The following is a 12705-nucleotide window of genomic DNA, read 5'->3' as shown; positions in this document are numbered from 1 at the left end:
TCAATAGAAAGCAATTCTAATATCTAAGAGCTATGCCATACTCAGGACTCTGGAGTATCTGTTTAGCTTTAAAGAAGGACTTTAATTCCCTGCCCTGGCCAGTCTGGCAAATACTAGAGCTCTTCTGAGAATTTTACAATTTCTAAGGAAAGGTTGCCTTTGGTTATAATCTAGTTTCTTCTATTTCAACAACACAGCAAATGTTTACTGTGTATCTACTTACTCTGAGGAGTAGGAGGGAAATGAAATTGAGTGAGACATGGTTTTGCATCTGGAAACTCACAGTTTAGTGGAGACACCACCACAAAGAAACACTGCAGCCCATGGCAAGGATTTGAGTGGAAGTAGAAAGTGCAATAATAAATAGAGGAGGGAGAGATTAGTTTTGTCTGAAGGGAATCCCTAGCAGACCTGATAGAAGAAGCATTGCCTAAAGACGGTGGAGAAATTCCATAGGGGGAAATGAGGTCAGAGTATTGAAGGCTTGGGGGACAACACGGGAAAGGCAGAGTCAGGAAACTGTAGGAAATGTTTGTGATGCAGCGAATCACATGTGTGACCACAGCACCAGTTACAAGGGGAGTGGCATAGGAGACGTAACATGGAAAGTTGGCTACAGCCAGTTCACACAGGATAATTGATTTTATTTTATGCTCAGTCGAGGGCCATTTAATGTTTTCAGAAGGGAGATGATTGATACTATCAGCTTCGGGTTTGGAGCTAACTTTTGGTGACAAGACAGAGGAAGAGAGTATTCAGGAAACCACTGGAATGCTACTGACAAACCAATGACTACTAGACCCAGGACAATGGCAAGGAGACCAGATTGAAGGACTGGGGGGTGAGAGATACCCCAGGAGCCAATGGACAGGATTTGATATCACTTGCATGGGAGTGTATCTTTAATACAAAGGTAAAGTTCTTGAAGATGTCTCCAAAGTTTTAAGCTTGACATACTGGGGGATGGTGATTCTATTTATTGAGATACAGAATGTAACAGAGGAAATATGGGGTAGAGAGGAGTAGAATAACTAGTGGAAGAAGATGGCGTGTTTGGTGGTACACATATTAAAATTTCAAACACCTATAAGTCATCTATGAAATGATGTCCCATGGGTAATTAAAGATGCCTCAGGAGTGAGGAGCATGTTTGGGAATCATTACTACAGTGGCAATTAAGTCATGGGGAAAGAAAGGCAAAGAAAGAGACTAGAACCTTTACAGATACTTATAGAGAGTCTGGCTGGAGAAAAAGACTAAGTCCAATGATGACACTAGGAGAATGCTCTACCAAGGAGGTCGAGAGAGTTATGAACAGCAGACAGAATGAGTAGAAAAAGAATGTGAAGACTTGAAATTGCAAATCAGGCAGATACGAATGATCTAGAAAAATAACTTCCCTAGAGGACATAGAGGGTGGAACTCAGATTGCATGAGGCCAAGGAGTTAACGAAAGGGAGAAAATGGGACAGGAGCTTGAGGAGGAAGAAGGAAGGGGCCGATTCTTGGAATACATTTTGTCTGTATTCTTCTTTTCTGTTTTGTCATTTTACTCATTCAGCCCACACATATCCACCAAGGGCACAATAGGAGCTTAGCGCTTTGCTCAACATTTTGATGAAAGAAAACAACTGCAGACTCACTTGTAGGTGAAGGAATGAAAGAATCATTACAGAGAATGAACTACCCATTAAATTAATAATAATCATGCTGTAGAAAGAAGCCAATATAAGCCAATGAAACTAGACCTCTGGCAAAAAACAGACCCAAAGGATAAGAATGGCGGAAAACAGATAGGCTGATTTAACATCAACGGGCATCAGAGAGCTCTGCCGGAAAAGGATATTAGGCTCCCTAAGTAGTTTTGATCACAGCAGTTTGGGTCACATATGGTGTGCACACACTTGGAGGGAAACCAACTAGCAACAGGGTTATCTTCAAGGCAAGACCAAGGAGGGGCTCAACAAGTGAGCCTGGGCACTAGCCACTCCCCATACTATGATGACATGATAATGACAGGAAGTGTGGCCTGATATAGTTCCAGCAGGAGCCTGGAGAGAGTAAAGAGAACAAAGGAGGGAGATGTTTGGAGTTCAGCAAAAGCACATGACTCCAAGCTGGTGTTCTGACATTATCCAGGTATTACAGTCTTGTCACCTCATTCTGATTTTGGTCAAAATCCATACTAAATTAGAAATCATGTCATTGTGAAACCAGGTGGCTCACTAATTTACTAGTCAATGTGACTGAACAGAGTCAGCCTTGAATGAGAGAATGGGGATATGTGACTCTCCTGGAAGCCTAGAGAGGGGATTTGCCTCACAGAAGCCAGAAGAGCCTACTGCTTAACTCTCCCTGCTCTCAGAGTCCAGGAGTTACTAAAACTTCTCTATCTGAAGAGGTGGGGAAAGGTGATCAGCAGATGGGCAGAGAGGAAGGTATGAGAGGCTGAGGTGACGTAGGTTGGGGAAAGAGATTCAGTCCCAAATACGAGTAAAGAGAGTCACTGGATTGGAAGGAGGCAGAACAAACAGGGAGAAGAGGCAGAAAGGGATGATTCAGAAAATCTTTGAGGCTGAAAGGAAGGGAGCTGAGAGATCCATTGACCTTAAATTTCTCTAAAACTTTTGATGTGGGTAAAAGTTTAAGAGGCTGGAAAGAACTAAAAAGGTTTCAACTGTTCCTGTGGGGCATTCAGTTAAGTGGGTGGATTACTGGGTGGGTTACTGGGACTCATGAGCAAGAGCTTAGGGGTGGAAAATGCTAGTCAGGAGAGCTGAAGGAATGGATGGTGGCCAGGAAGGGCCAAAAAAATGGAAGAAGGTAAAGGGCTGGATGTCTGAAGGATGGGCTCAGTTACAGTCAGAATGGGACAGCAAGGAAAAGATGGAAGGACTGCATTCCACAATTCAAATCAACATTAGAAATCTATGTTGTACTTCTTCAGCTGGGTCAAGAGCTCCTTGAGTTATTTCAGTGACTGCTGCCATCAAGAGGAAGTGCAAAAAAGGTGGAAGCAGAAATTCAAATGTTGAAACAGTTGTCCAATAGAAATATAAGGTGGATCTTGTAAGTACTTAAAAATTTTTTTAATATCCATAATAAAAAAGAAAGAAGACTTAATAGGTTTTATTTAGCCCAAGGTATCTAAAACATTATCAATTCAGCTCTTAATCAGTATAAAAGTTACGAATGAGATAATTCACATTATTTTTCCTACAAAGTCTTTCGGATCTTGTGTGTATCAATTGCTGTCATCACATCTCAACTTGGATGCTAAATTTTTATCAGAAATATTTGACCTCTACGGAGATTTCATTTAATTCACTGCTGAGAAAGTAGATTCACGTACCCAGGTTGTTTCAAACCCAATTACATTTTGGAGAGTTTTAAAGTTTAAATTTATGTTAACTAAAATGCAATAAACAATTCAGGCTCTGAATCACAAAGCCGTATTCAAGTGCTCAGCAGCCACATGTGGCCAGTGGCTGTGGTATTGGACAGTGCCTGCATATTTGCCAACTGCTAATATCATTAAGCAGCTATTGATCGCTCCTGGGGTTTATGTACTGTTTTATGGAGATTAAGAGGTGAGAACTGGACACTGCCCTTTGGAAGATAAAACCACGAATGCATGAGAGTATGGGCATCTGATTCTCCTAGTCTGGGAAAGTGCCAGGAGACAAAGACCGGCATTGTCATAACCAGCCATGAAGAGAGTTACCATGTTTTCTCTCACATACAGAGGATTTATAAAGCTCACCTCTCTTCTAAAAGTATATCCCTGCCTTAAGCATAAAATGCAAATGAGGATAACTGTATTATCAAATGGCTCACTCTATTTTCCAAGTCCTTTTGCTAGACCAGGCCATTGATGAGAGGCTTCTTAGAATTACCTTCCATTTTCCTTACTTGAAAAAATATTTGACTCTTGTTCTTGCACCAGTTAGTAAGCTTGGATAAAAGGAATTGGTGTAAAGGAGAGAGATCTGCATTGTTGTTAGTGTGATTTATGCTGCCTGCTCTGTATCACCTGTATATGGCTCATAATCAATTTGCACATAAAGTTGATTGAGCTCTATGGGAATATTTAGATGAAAGAAACTCTGTAAATGCCAGGTATTTATTATGTTCATTATGGTCATATAATGTGGTAATAACAGAAATGTTACAATTGATTTAATGGCGCTCTGTACTTTGAAGCACATCTTTAGAATTATTATTGTAAACTTACTTCTTGAATTTTTATATTATTTCATGCCTGCTGTTTCATCTATGAGCTTTCTTGTATAGTGACCAGATGCTGAGTAGATTTAGTTGCTTTCAGAGGTATATCATGGTGTCCTACATACACGACTTGCAAAGAACAACTGCATATATTGCCTGATAATAGTTTGTGCAGTAGAAAGGACTGTGTGATCAGTCCTATTTTAGAGACAAGAAAAGTGAGGTGCAGAGATACGTAGTTTAAGATTACATAATTAGTAAATGGCTGTGTGAAGACCAGTACTCATCCCTACCCTCACCTTTTTCAGTGTTTTTGTTTTATTGTTTTCCATTTTTATGGAGGAATACTAACATATATCACTATGTAAGGTGAAGGCCTGTAGCACGGGGGTTCAATTTACATCTATTCTGAAATAATCACCACGATAGGTTCAACCAGCGTTCACCTTCCCATACAGATACAACAAGAAGGAAAGAAAAAAGAAAAAAAATATCTCCTTGGGATGGGGACTCAGGAGTCAATCTCTTAACAACTGTCTTATCACATGCAGAGCTGACTGTAGTCATCATGTCGTACATCACATCCCTAGTACTCAGTCATCTTACAACTCAAGTTTAGTATTTATCCTTTTTTCCACAAATTCGCAATATCTATGTGTTAATGAGTAATGTTCCGGAAAAGCAGTATAAAAGAATGGCTAACACACAGGCTTGGGGTTGTCATGGCCCCTGTTCCGATCCCACTCTGCCACACACTACTACCTACTGGTACTGCCAGAGCCCTGGTTTCTTCACTCATGAAAGGGGAAATAATAAAAATTAAATGAGATTTTTGTTTAACATTGAGAGTATTGCCCAATCTTGATTTTAGGTGAAGAATATGAATCTTTACAATGGCTTATTACATAAATAACGTGGAGATATTAATATTAGGTAGAATACCACAGTGACCTCAATGGCTATGCCACCTGAACACTTCTCTCTATCAACCACATCTCAAGCCACTGGGCCACTTACCCCCTACCTCCCGACCCCATTAGTCTCTTTTCAAAGCTTTGAACCTACTAAGCGCTTTTCCCTCCACAGAGCCTTTCTAGACACTGGTCCTTCTGCCCAGGATATTGTCAAATAGGCTCCTTTCTGGGTCCTTCCTTCCTTCCTTCCTTCTAGTCTCAGGTTCAAAGTCACCACCTCACAGAGTCCTTTCATGACTGCCCTATCTAAGGAGACTACCTTCACCCCCAGCTATCTCCTATTGCTGGTCTCTCTGCTCCTTCACAGCTAATCTTGCACTTTGTCATTAAATTTTATTATTTATTGAATGCCATTCGCTTGTCCACATAAGATTTGCCCAGAAATATTCTGAGAACTGTATGTAGTGTGCATCTGTGTTTGAATATATATATATATATATATATATATATATATATATATATATCCATTTAGAATTTTGCTTTAATAAGCTACCATTTTACTGTGGACATTTTTCAGGTCATTAAAAATGTGGTTATGACCTAGCTTTTAATGTTTGTATATTATTTGGTCACATGGATCATTTATTTAACTACTTATTTAACTCTTACTACATATCTTCATGTTTTAAAACCTATTTTAAGAAGCATTGCTATGAATATGTTTGTACAGATGTCTCCATTTACATCTTTGATTATTTTTTTAGGATGCACTATGGGAAGGTGGACTTACAGGATTAAAGACTGGCTACCTATTGCCACATTTCTTTCTGGAGAAATTATAATAACGTATATTCTTGTGACAGTGTTTGAAAATACCTATCTTACATACAGTGAAGAACAACGAACTTTATTCTTCATCAATAATGCCATTTTATAGGCAACAAATAACATTTCTTAAAAATTTTTTTTAATGTTTATTTATTTTTGAGAGAGAGAGAGAGCGAGCACACGCCAGGGAGGGGCAGATTGAGAGAGATACAGAATCTGAAGCAGGCTCCAGGCTCTAAGCTGTGAGCACAGAGCCCTACACAGGGCTCGAACTCACAAACCGTGAGATCATGACCTGAGCCGATGTCAGACGCTTAACCAACTGAACTACCCAGGCACCCCTGCAACAAGTAACATTTCTTATTTAACTTGCATTAACTTGCTTAATCAGAAGTAATCATATTTGTATGTTTATTAGATATTTGTATTTCTTCTATCAGTGGGCTTTTGCTCACTTTCTTATTTTGGTTTTACGTTTATAAAGTCAATTTTATATTAATATTGGCCAGTTGTCCACAACATTATTGCAGATTTTTCCAATTGCTTGATTTTTACATTCGTCTATATTTTAACTTTTTTTTAAGTTTGTTTTTTGAGAGACAGAGAGAGAGAGAAAGAGACAGAAGAGAGTCAGTGAGAGAGAAGAGTGAGAGCGACAGCGAGAGAGAAGAGCGGAGAGCGAGACAGAGACACAGAATTAGTGAGGGAGGGGCAGAGAGAGAGAGAGAGAGAGAGAGAATCCCAAGAAGTCTCTGAACTGTCAATGCAGAGCCTGATGTGGAGTTTGAACTCACAAACTGTGAGATCATGACCTGAGCCCAAAAAAAGAGTCAGATGCTTAACCTACTAAACCACCTAGGCATCCCTAAATTTGTTTATATTTTTGATGGATAGGCCTTTGGAATTTCCATACAGTCAAACTGACTGGACTTTTTATGGTCTTTTCACTTCCTATGTATTTAGAAGGTCCTTACAAATGACTGAATCAGTTAAATATCATTTTTCTTGGACATATTTTACTTTTTTGCCACTTGTGATTAAACTCTCTAGGTCTTCTAAAATATATCCTGAGGTATGGTATCATAGGATATATTCTAATTTGTCTTTTCTTAAAAATAGAAAATAACTCTGTATTTTCCAAAAAATCTATTTCCTCCTCCTTGGTTTACGATGTTTTACCACACATCCTGTTCGCATCATGTATACAGGATGGCCAGGTGGAAACTTAACACTGGTGCCTTTTTTTCTATAACTACTTTAGGTTTCAATCATTCTTAAATATCTAGTAGGACGATTTTCCCCTCTCAACTTTCCTTTCTCAAAAAATTTTCACCTGTTATTACTTGTTCATTCTTGCAGATAAAGAGCCATCTTGTCCACTCTGGTTAGCTGGATAACGTCCCTCAAAGATATCCAGGCCCTAATCCTTGTAATCAGTGAATGCTACCTTATACAGAAAAAGGGTCTTTGCAGTTATAATTAAATCAAGGGCCTGGAGAAGGGTCCTTCTGGATTATCTAGGCAAGCTCTAGAGGTCGTCACAGGAGCTTAACAGGGAGGCAGAGGGAGATTTGACTATAGAGAAGAAAGCCATGATGCTGGAGCAGAGAAAAATTTGAAGATTTATGCTCCTGGCTTTGAAGATAAAGCAAGGGGCCATGAGCCACGGAACGCAAGGAACACAGCTCTGGAAGCTGGAAACAGCAACTCTTCCCTAGATCCTCTCAAGGGACAAGGTCTTGCCAACACCTTGAGTTCAGCCCAGTGAAACAGATTTTGTACTTCTACCTCTCCAACTGTGTAAGAATCAATATATGTTCTTTTAAACCAACAAGTTTGTGGTAATTAATTACAGCAGCCATAGGGAACTAATATACCAATTTAATAAAAAAATGTTCATGAGATATTTTTGAATTTTATTAATGCCATTCATTAATATGTGAAGAATTGACATATTTAAATAGTCAATGTTTCCTTCCAAGTGTATATTTTACTTTTGATTAAAATTGTGTAGCTTTTTGAGAAATTTCTTGCACTAGTATTTTCCAATGAAAGAGTTTTCATTTTTCAGAGAATCAGGAGAATGGTTTTTATAAAGCGACTGTACAGAGCATTCCTCTGTAAACGTAAGCACAGAGGAAATAGGAGTGTCATTAAGATTGGCAGGAGTTGGGCATAACAGGTCAACTTCAATAATATTATATAAGGAGAAACAATTTGGTTCTTTAAAAGAGGTTAGCATAAAGGGATAAACTTACAATTTCCCCCAAGTTATTTTATTCTTTTGGAAGTCTCTTCTGTGAGCAAATTTTGTTCATTATATGATTACAGATGATGAATAAATGGAAATATAAAGCTGCATTATCTCTCTAAAGTACAATTTCTACAACACTGCATTAGAGTATACCCTAAGTAGTTCTTAAAGACTGAAATCATGTTTTTCACAAAAGACCTCATAATTCTGAAGTTTCTGGAATTTTATTCACAGGCATTTTCTTTGATAAGCATTTGATATTTTACTGTCCTTATTTTGATAACCAAGTAACTATTACGTTAAGAAGTTTTTCATATTTCAGAAATATTTATGGGATGAAATTCTGATATGTCAGAGTGGAGTTAATTACTCACATGTTTTTAATATGACTTACTGAAACACTTTGCTCAGGTAACTTTTTATAGTAGGTGGTTCCAGTAAGTGAACATCAGAATCCTATAAGAAATTTAAAAAAAGTGCAGATGCCTTGGTCTTCCCCAAAATGTCCAGAAGGGAGTAAAAGCATTTGTCATTTTATTTATTATTTATTTATCATGTTTCTTGATTTCTTCAGAGAGAGAGAGAGAGAAGTGAGGGGAGGGGCAGAGAGAGAGAGAGGGAGAGACACAGAATTCAAAGCAGGCTTCAGGCTTGGAGTTGTCAGCACAGAGCCTGATGTGGGGGTCAGACTCAAGAACCATGAGATCATGACCTGAGCTAAAGGCAGGTGCTTAACCCACTAAGCCCCCCAGGTGCCCCTGCATTTCTTTTTTTTTTTTTTTTTTTAATTTTTTTTTCAACGTTTTTTATTTATTTTTGGGACAGAGAGAGACAGAGCATGAACTGGGGAGGGGCAGAGAGAGAGGGAGACACAAAATCGGAAACAGGCTCCAGGCTCCGAGCCATCAGCCCAGAGCCTGACGCGGGGCTCGAACTCACGGACCGCGAGATCGTGACCTGGCTGAAGTCGGACGCTTAACCGACTGCGCCACCCAGGCGCCCCTGCATTTCTTTTTAAAAAGCTCTAAAGATGATTCAGGTGTGCCCAGAAGGCTCCTCACTTGGGGTTATTCAGTAAACTCTCAGGACTTAGAGATTTCCTGAATTCTCAAGCACTCCCAAAGGCCAGTTGAGATGTCACTGAGGTCACTGTGTGAATGGTCTCATTCTCTTTGAGCTAAGGATCTAGTCCCTCTTCTACACCCAGTAGTATCTCCCAGAGTTTTCTTCTCTATATAGTAAATCTCATTAAGAGTCAGAAAGGGCAACTTAAAATAATCAATTTTACTTTATTTTATGGGGAAATTCTTAGGATAGTGCAGCATTTGTGAATCAAGGATTGAAAGTCCTCCAGTATATCTTTTTCAAATGGCAAGGGTATATCGATTCAGGTTTATGCTAATATTGTGAATATACATTTATGGGGAAATGAAAGATATTCTAAAATTTTTGAGGGAAGGAAGTAGGTCATCCTTTATGACTTTCTAATCCTGAATAGTCAAGGAACTATTTGAACACAGCTTTCTTCTTACAGACTTTTAAATACTCAATTTTACCCAATGGTGACCTTTCTTGTTTCCAGTTGTGAGACATTTGCAATCATTTTGGTACCTGAATATTACAGTTTTTATTGTGCTTCAAATATTGCATTAATTTTTGTTTTTTTCCTCCCTCAACAGGTAGGAGGCTGTTAAGGGCTGGGAACTTTAGTACCTTCTGCAGTGCTAAAAATATTGTCAAGTATGTTTTAAGTCTATGAAATTCATATATTATTACATCGAACGAAATAAAAACATTTTTCTTGGGGCACCTGGGTGGTTCAGTTGGTTAAGTGTCTGACTCTTGATTTCAGCTCAGGTCATGATCTCACACTTCCTGGGATCCAGACCCACATTGGGCTCTACACTGGCAGTGCGGAGCCTGCTTGGGATTCTCTTTCCCTGTTCTCTGCCCCTCCCCGGCTTGTGCTCGCTCTCAAAATAAGTAAATGAACTTTAGAAAGCAACAACAAAGATACAGATTTTATCAGTGTCAACTAGCCAAATCTCACTTACCTAGTTTTTTCCCTTAATAGTTAGAAATTTTAAGCAGACTAAACAAGGTGACCACTTTCTTGATAGTCAGTGCTCACAATAGGATTGCCAGTTGGGTAGTTTAAATACGTGTCTTCTTAACGAGAATTCATTTCAAAAGCTACTGGATTCCTCCGTAAACAGCAAAACCAAACTTTTTAGCTATAGTGTGCTTTGGTGTGTATGTTTATATTCTTACGTCTGTGTTTTGTTTACATGTGTGTGGGGATATGAGGAGAGAAACTTTCTATACTGTAATTATCAAAGCAATTATTAGCTGGGAAATATGCAATAGGTATGTGATTCAAGATAATTTAAATCCATTATTAGCCAAGACAATTAAAATGTCTTAACTTTGATTAACACAACAGCAATGCATCACCTGTGTGAATGATTTCTTGGCAACACTGGCTGAATTTAATATTTATCATAAATACAGTGTTTGTTAAAAAAATGGCATCGTAAATGCTTTCTTCCACCCTTATGAAAGTGAAATTAAAATGCCTTTACAGGGTACAGCATCCTTCTCATTAAACTTCACAGAAGGGCTCAGTGAAAATAGGATTTCAACACAAGTTTCTTCCCCCTTATCTTTCTTTCCAGCTGTTCTGATTCTCCTAAAAATCAACTTCTGTTGGTGGTTTCTGTTAATAGGTAATAAGACCGGTGATTTAAATCACTGATTATTCTCTTTCGGCTTTCAAACTGTTCTAGCATGCTTCTAGTTAGAATAATGATGGCAGTGATAAGTCCATGTGAGAGGATGGTAATTTTATACATTAATGCTCACTGAGCTTCTTAGGTTTACATTAGCTTTTGGAATAATAAAGAAGTTCTAATGGTAGAAGAAATACTTATGAATATCTGAAATATAGATGTGCCCTCTAGCAAAATTAGAGATCTACACAAGACTTGTTGGGGTTCGTTTTGCTGCAACAAAACACCTATTTCCAGCACTGGTAATTGGCTAACTGAGATTACTCTGGTGTATGTGTATTCAGTTCTCAAAATGTTGTATTTTGATCAGTTCCATGAGCTGTGTCTTAAGAGACCTTCAAGGGAAATTCACTTCTATTTATAAGACAAATTTGAAATAATTTCCTTCCACGGCTGCACAAGTGCACACAGACGTGCTTATATTTACAACGTGTGTCCGCAGAGTCTCCGTGACCTGGTGACATGTCTGGTAACAACTCTGACACAGAAGAAGATGGATACTTTTTAATTGGGAGTAGCTACACTTTCAAATTCTTTAGCAAACCATTACTTAGCATAAAGTCACTTTGGAATCAATTAAATATGAACCTTTGTCACATCGGTATTCATTGAAAAGCACTTAGGTGATTAAAGACCCTTGGCCCCTAAATATTTGACGACATACCAGCACCAGCCATTTAAAAAACCTTATTAGCTCTTTACACTTCCGGGGATGGCAGCGTGAAAAAGTACAACAAAATGAGAGGAAACATAATTGCCTCCAAATGAATGTGCCCTCAGTATGGCCATGGCTGGAACTATTCTGAGCTGCTACTCTTCTCATCAGCTCCCTACGTCTCTCACTAACTTCTGAGCCTTCTGAACTCTCTGCTTCTGTAGTGCAATATTTTTTTCCATAACAATGCAAAATTTAAAAAATGAATGAACTTTATATTTGCATTATCCAAGTGAGACTGGGTTAAAATATACATTTAGCAAATGTAGCAAATTTCAGCATGTTTAATCTTTCAAAAAATGCCTTTAAATTTTTTTAATGTTTATTTACTAAAGATTTTAAGATTTATTTGAGACACACACACACACACACACACCCAGAGTGTGTGAGCAGGGGCGGGGCAGAGAGGGAGACAAAGAATCCAAAGCAGGCTCTAGGCTGTGAGCTGTCAGCACGGAGCCTGAAGGAACTTGGGGTTAGAACTCACAAGCCCTGAGGGCACGACCTGAGCTGAAGCTGTTGGACTGACTGAGCCACCCAGGAGTCCCTCAGGAAATGCTTTTAATTTTAAACAAACTTGTGGAGCAAATATAAACCGGGTATATGCAGATGACAGCTCTTTAATAATCTATTATACTAATCTTAGTAACTACCGTTTATTGTGAAGGAATTCTATGCTAAACTGTATGGTTTACATGTGCTCATTTAATCCCATCAGCAAAGCTATGAAGTGGATATTCCCATTGCTGTGTATGGATAGGAAACTTGAGGCGTGGGGAAGTAACTTAAGTACTTTGTATAACCTATAGAAAGTTATAAAGTGCGCAATTGGTCTGGTTGAAATTAGAATCCAGGTTTGCCTAACTTCGAAGCTCTGTTTCTTGACCACTAAGTCCAAATGACTCCTCATACAGGTTCCCTAAGCATTTGCAAAAAAGATTTCTTTAGGAACTGTTCAAGACATGAATGAATGACTTT

At 38.6% G+C, this 12705-nt stretch overlaps 1 long non-coding RNA gene across 2 annotated transcripts; it reads left to right on the top strand.

Annotated features, from left to right (window-relative positions):
* The first annotated feature begins 2307 nt into the window (after positions 1–2307).
* On the top strand, positions 2308–7803 carry LOC131486180 (uncharacterized). Of its 2 annotated transcripts, none has more exons than XR_009249219.1 (3): positions 2308–2411; positions 2948–3073; positions 7329–7803. It is a non-coding gene; the product is annotated as an uncharacterized LOC131486180 (long non-coding RNA). The 2 variants fall into 2 exon arrangements; XR_009249220.1 differs by lacking the exon at positions 7329–7803 and adding an exon at positions 5906–6038.
* Positions 7804–12705: the final 4902 nt, after the last annotated feature.

Source organism: Neofelis nebulosa, chromosome 9, assembly GCF_028018385.1.
Source record: "Neofelis nebulosa isolate mNeoNeb1 chromosome 9, mNeoNeb1.pri, whole genome shotgun sequence".
Lineage (NCBI taxonomy): Eukaryota > Metazoa > Chordata > Mammalia > Carnivora > Felidae > Neofelis > Neofelis nebulosa.
The sequence above is the reverse complement of the archived record's forward strand: the minus strand, read 5'-3'. Positions and strand labels throughout refer to the sequence as shown.